The sequence below is a fragment of the Martes martes genome (assembly GCF_963455335.1).
Source record: "Martes martes genome assembly, chromosome: 1".
Lineage (NCBI taxonomy): Eukaryota > Metazoa > Chordata > Mammalia > Carnivora > Mustelidae > Martes > Martes martes.
The window spans coordinates 38,468,728-38,476,084 of NC_137888.1; positions in this window are offsets into that span (position 1 = coordinate 38,468,728).

Here is a 7,357-nt window from a genome sequence, read left to right on the forward strand (position 1 = left end):
TGAAGATACAAACATAAATCATCAAATTTTCCATTTCTTGCCTTCTCTTAAAGGCTTTTTCTTATATTCTTTATCATATATATATATATACACACACACACACACACACACACACATATATGTGAGTGTGTGTGTGTGTGTGTGTGGTTGTGTGTGTGTGTATATATATATACACACATATATTATCTTTATCTTTTAAACATGTATTCAGGATTTTCCAAAGAGAATACCATTGATAATACTTTTTCGCTAGTTGATATAGTGCAGAGTTATAGTCACAAAGATGAAATTTTACTTTGAAAGTAAATTTTTGTTCATTCAAAGTAAATTATTCCTTCTGAGATACAAGAAGGTAGGCCATAATTTAACATTATTAAGGTCCCAGACAGTAGTAATTTATTAAGATGAGAGGTTTACTTCTAAGAGAACATATTTTTCCTAACACCCTCCTATCATAAAAGTAATTCAATTTTAATTTTTATCATGTTAAGAGTGAAGTATATACCAAATTTAATATATGATCCTATCTTAAAAAAATAAAGTGAAAACTAATGTTCTTAATGTTAGTAATTCTTATATTTTGCATTTTGCTAATTTTTAATTAGCGAAATCCTAATTTTTAAAAGATTTTATTTATTTATTTATTTGAGAGAATGAGAGAGAGCAAGAGAGAGCACAAAGGAAGAGGCTGAGCAGACAGCCTGACAAGGGGCTCGATCCCAGGACCCTGAGATCATGACATGTGCCAAAGGCGAATTCTCAACCAACTGAGCTATCCAGGTGCCCCCCAAAATGAATATTTTAAAAATTTAAACTTGAAACAAAATTCTTAAACTTGAACAAAATTCTTTTGTTCATCCATATTTTATACTGTATTGTGTTCAAAGAGATACTGGAGATGTGATTGTTTGAGAGCTCAGCAGATAGAACTTCATGAACCAGATGACTAGGAATAGAATATAGAGTCGAATTAGCTGTGTTGAATTAGATGAGGGTTGACTGCCAAACCTGGGGCTGGGTAGGGGATAAAAAAAGGGAGCCCAAAAATTAACCAACAAAATACAGAAAATCAAATATAAACAAACAAAAACTGAAGAATATGTACTGAAACAGGCAATAAGGAAAGAAAAAATTAAGGAAGGAATAAACATTAAGTTAGATACAGGAGAGGTTCCATAAAATAAGGACTGAAAACTTTTTTCCCCAGCATGTAGAAGGTCATTTATGATTTTTAAGAAAGGAAATGTACTACTAACCTCAGACAACTAAATGTATTAGAAGGAAAACAGAGCCCTGTTTGTTATATGCTATAGAAAAAATGGAAGGTGGGGCACCTGGGTGGCTCAGTGGGTTAAGCCTCTGCCTTAAATAAATAAAATCTTTTTTTTTTTTAAGATTTTATTTATTTACTTGACAGACAGAGATCGCAAGTAGGCAGAGAGGCAGGCAGAGAGAGAAGGGGAAGCAGGCTCCCCGCTGAGCAGAGAGCCAGATGCGGGGCTTGATCCCAGGACCCTGGGATCACGACCCGAGCCGAAGGCAGTGGCTTTAACCCACTGAGCCACCCAGGTGCCCCTTAAATAAATAAAATCTTAAAAAAAAAAAAAAAATGGAAGGCAATGTTTTCTGGTTTTGTTTTTATGTAGAAAAAAAATTTTTTTTTCAAAGGTTTCTTTTTTATTTATTTGACAGAGAGAGAGAGTGAGAGAGGAACACAATCAGGGGTAGTGGGAGAAGCAGGCTCACCACCAAGCAGGAAGCCCGATGTGAGCTTGATCCCAGGGTCCTAGGATCATGACCTGAGCCCAAAGGGGACAAGCAGCAGAAGTGGCAGACAGATTGAAAAGAAAGCTCCCCACTTAGCAGGGAGCCCAATGCAGCTTGATCCCTGGACTCTGGGATCATGATCTGAGACTAAGGCAGATGCTTAACCAACTGAGCTACCCAGGCGCCACAATGTTCCTATCTCTTTTACTATAAACTTTTCAGAAAGAATGTGACTTTTTTTTTTTTTGTCCTTGCTACAGAGTGGGTAATCAGTCTTTTTTTTTGCTGAATTTTATGTGAATATTAGGAAAAAGAGAAAGATATAGATGATTAACATTGTTTATATGAAGATTCTTTTTATATCGATCAGAAGGATAGATTAATTGACCATAATTACCTTTCAGTTTGTGAGGGCTTATTTTTTTTTCTTTTAATATAGCAGAGGATCAAGTGATATTAACAACTATAAGCGTATTAATGCTCCTTAAATCTCTTGGGACTATCTTTGCTCCTTCTCTATTAACTTATAAAAATAAATACATAAAATTAAAGTTCACCTACCTGCAATTTTCTCCAGCATTAGCACCACCAGATACAAAGCGAATGTTTGTCTATAACGAAACCTAAGTGAATTTTTTAAAGTTTGGATCATTATTTTTTCCACATTATACTAGATGCCTACCATATCTTATGTACCATACCAGTAATATGGCACTGTATACCATATGGTACTCTGTACCATAAACCCCACCCATGGCACAAATTAACTTTTAAGTTAATGTGATGCATGGTCTCAGTCTGACCATCTGACTATGCTATATTTCAAGTATAGTTTTTTATTAGGTAAATTCACATTATTTTACAACTAGATTGAAACTAAAACTTGAAGTCCTGACTTTGAGGTATATTTATTTAATTTTTTATATATATATATATATATATATATATATATTATTTTATGACCATATGAGGAAGAAAGAGGAAGAAATGACAATATTTCCAACTGTCAACAGCAAGAGGATTATTGGGTAGTCTGGCAATAGATACCTTTGAATACCAGCTCTGTGCAATTCACGCTCTATGCCAGGACCCATCTATTGACAACCATAATAGCACAAAGTGATTTAGATCATTTATTTGTATGAAGTGCTATATATGATAATCTTCAAAAGACATATTCATTGTCCCCCAGAATTATAGCACTGATGAGACCTAGCTAGAATAGATGGGAAGAGGCCACTGTCTGATATGCATCAATGTTTATGGACACTGCAGTAGCCTCTCATCTGCACCTTCTGCTTCCATTGTTAGCTATAATCCATTCTCATAAAAGCCAGAGTGTTTTTCTTGAACATATTTCCGGTGATATCATCCCCTTGTATAAAATGATTAATATTCTCAGTATCTCACATAGAAGATAATCCCTATGCTTCCCTATCTCACGAAGCCCTGTTGGCCTGTGCCTAGACTCCTGCTGCTAACTTACCCATTCTGCTGCTCCCAATCTGTTCCAGCCTGACTTCAAATGATTCTCATCTTTCATTATTTGAATTCACTGTTATTTCTTTCCTTACCATAAATGTTGTACCTAGCACTAGCAAAATCAGTTCATTTCCAGTACTCATATGTTAGAGAGATCCCCTTCAACCACCCAAACTAAAATCGTCACTCTTTTCCATCATTTTATATAATTTTGTGCAAAGCTCTCTACCAGGTAATGGCCTTTTATGTTTACTGTGTGTTTTATTTCTCACAAAAGACTCCATAGCAATAAAAACTTTGTTCTTCTTGTCCAGTAATACAACCTCATCCTCAATAAGAACAATGAATGATACAGGACACACATTCAAAGAAATGCATAGAATGAAGGAGTGCCCAAGTATAATTCACTTCCAGTTACACAATGGGGTCAGTATATAGCATTTTAGTAAAGTATTCAAGGTTCCATTTCAAGATGGTGGCACAGGAGCTTCTGAATTCATCCCCTCCCATGGACACTCCAAATCTATAGCTATGTATGGAATAATTTCTTCTGAAACAAAAGTTCTTAAGACTAGCTAAGTAATTCTCATTTATTTAGGTGAATGAGGAAACACACACACACACACACACACACACACACACACACACACACCCCTCGAAGTGGATAAGAGATCTTGAGACACAATAGTGCCATAAACCCCACCTGTGGCATAGCAACCCACAATCAAGGGGAATCTCACAAATACAAGCTTCTTCCTGAGGAGCAAAGAGCTTGAAACTAACATTGGGCACCCCAACTATTAAGACCTGCATCTGAGATATGAGCCTCCAAAACCACCAGTTTTCAAAGCCAAGGGGGCTTATATCATGAGATGCACAGGCTATAGTGAACTGAGAAACAGTTCTTAAAGGACTTGTGCATACAGACTCATCCACCCAGGGTCCAACACAAAGGCAGCTAACTAAACACACGAAGACTTTCTATGAAAGAAGCTTATTTGCTTATCTTGAAGCTTCTGACTGAATGACAGGCATTTAATACACATCTAGGGGGCTACTGAAATACTCTATAGGGATGGAGGCTGGCTGGCACCATCTCTGCGCTCTCCCTCTGTCTTGCTCCAGCTTGCTGGTATCTTGTGGAAAGGAGCTTACGCTCACATCTGGTACCCCAATTTTTGTGGCTGCCACCCACAGAACTTCTCTAGATTGCCTGCCTCTGATGACCAGCAGGGTTTATACTTGCAAGCTGTGTAGGACTGTAACCAATGGAGAGAAAGTTAACTGGCTACCACTCCCAAGACAAAGCAAAGAGGCAACAAAATGAGGTGCCCAATCTCCCTATAAAGAGGCCTATTAGTTTGTCTTCATAGCTGCTGCCTGAGGGGCAGGCTTCTAATTAGCACACATCCAGGGGCTAATTGTAATCCTCTCCAGAGTTCTCAGAGGGCTGGCGCTATTTTTGTGGTTTTCCTCTGTTGTGCTCCAGAGAGCCAGTATTTCCCAGAAGAAAGCTTGTAAACACATCTGGTGTCCAAATTTTTACATCTGGAATCTATATTTTTGTTGCTGCCAGTAAGAGGATGTCCCTTTATTGCATGGCTGGTTTTACTGCCTGCCCAGTGGGGCTTGGTTTCTAGGGTCCTACATGACCGTAAAAACTGTAGAGAGTTCTTTGTCAGCTACCACCTTCAATGCAAAGTACAGATGACTAAAACACACCACCAGTTTTTTTTTTTTTTTTTTCTGTGAAAAAGGCCTATTTGCTTGCTCTGGAGCTTTATTATGAGGGGAGGCTTCTGGTTTGGCACACATCTAGAGGCCTACTGAGGAGTTTTCAGGGTATGGAGACCAGTGGAATTAACTTTTCACTCTCCTACTTCACCATAATTCACCAGTATTTCCCAGAAGAGTGTGTATCCTTACCTTGCATCTTTATTTTTAATGGCTCCTGCCCATGGAACATCTCTGGACTACCTGGCTCTGGTGCCCAGTAGAACTTCTGTAAAGGAATGTATATATCTGCATAATTTAATAACTGCTGCCTGAGGTCTGGCTTCCAATCAGCCTGAATCTAAGGTGCTAAATGAGATCCTCCCCTTTGGGACACTGATAGGCCTTGTCACATCCTCTACTAGGAACCACTAAGAATAAAGTAGGTTTCTGAGACAATCACAAAGATTTGAAATGCAACTAAGAATAAGGACAGAGTTAAATAATAAGACTCATCCACATGTGGTCACTCCATCAAGACAGGAGACAGGTAGCTATTCCATCTAATCCACAGAAACCAACATAGACAGCCAAGCAAAACAAACAACAAAAAAGAGGCGGGGGGGGGGGGGGAAGGAGAATATATTCCAAAAGAAAAATAAAACAAGAGAACCCACCCCACCATAAGTCCTTAATGAAACAGAGATGAGTAATTTTTCTGATAAAGAGTTCAATATAAAGACAAAGATGCTTACAAAGGTTGTGACAAGAATGGATACACAGAATAAGAACTTTAGAGATAGAAAATAAAAGGATAAATAAAAGTCACAAATATAAAGAATACAGTAACTGAAATTAAAAATACATTAGAGTGGCTTGATAGCAGGCAGACTAGATGAAGCAGAAGAAAGGATCAGTGAACATAAATGCAAGACAGTAAAACTCATCCAACAAGAGTAGCAAAACAGAAAAAAAGAATGAAAGTGCATTTAGCTTAAGGGACTGATGGGACATCAAGCAGACCAAAAATTGCACTACAGGTGGAGAAAAGAAAAAGAGGCAGAAAACGTATTTGAAGAGATAACAGCTGGTAATTTCCTAAACGTGGAGAAGGAACAGATATCCAAATCCAAATAAGATGAAACCAAACAGATCCACACCAATACATATTATAAACTGTCAAAAGTTTAAAAAAAAAAAGTTAAAGACAGGGGAAGAATATGAAAAGCAGCAAAAGAAACAAATTGTCGTATACAAGGGAATCCCCCCAAACACTATCAGCAGATTTTTCAGCAGAAACTTCACATGCCAGATGGGAGTGGATGAGATATTCAAAGTTCTGGGGAAAAATGCCAACAAAGAATACTCTGAAGGAAAGAGCGCCTGGGTAACTTTGTCCCTTAGACATCCAACTCTTGCTTTCAGCTAAAGTCATGATCTCAGGGTTGTGAGATCAGGCTCTGCCTGGGCATGGAGCCTGCTGAAGATTCTCTCCTTCTCCTTCTGCTCCTCTTCCCCCTCCCTCTCTTAAAACAAAACAAAACAAAAACAAAAACAAAAACAAAAGGAGAAGAAGAAAGAAAAGAATTGAAGGAGAGATAAAGAGTTTTCCACAAAGGCAAAAACTAAAGAAATTTATCACCACAAGACTAGCCTTATAAGAAACATTAAAAGAATTTAAACTGATGAAAGGGCACTAAGCCATATTAGGAAAACATAGGAGAGTATAAATCTTATGGGTAAAAGTAAACATACAGTAAAATTCAGAATAACCTAACGTAAAGGTGGTGGGTTAATCACTTAGAGAACTAGTATGGTGAGTAAAAAACATGTGTAGAAAGATAATACAATTATTTGATAATGGATACAGAACATACAAATTATGATATCAAGATGTGAAATTTTTGTGGGGGAACACAAGTGTAGAGCCTTAGAATGCATTTGAACTTAAGTTGTTATTAATTTAAAAGAGACTGTTACAAACATAATCTATTTACTGAAAGCCTCATGGTAATCACAAAGCAACAACCTATAGCAGATATAAAAAATATAAAAAGAAAGGAATCTAAACACACCACTAAAGAAAGTCATCAAACTATAAAGGAAGATAACAAGAAAATAAAAAAGACTTTATAAAAACATCTAGAAAATGATGAACACAACGGAAATAAGTACATACCTATCAAAAGTTACTATGAATGTAAATAAACTAAATTCTCCAATGAAAAGACAAAGATAGTCTGAATGGGTAAAAAATAAGACCCATCTATATGTTCCCTATAAGAAACTCACTTCAGATGTAAGGACACATGATCTGAAAGTGAAGGGATGGAAAACATATTCCACGCAAATAGAAACCAGAAGAAAGTTAGAGTAGCTATACTTATAACCAGAC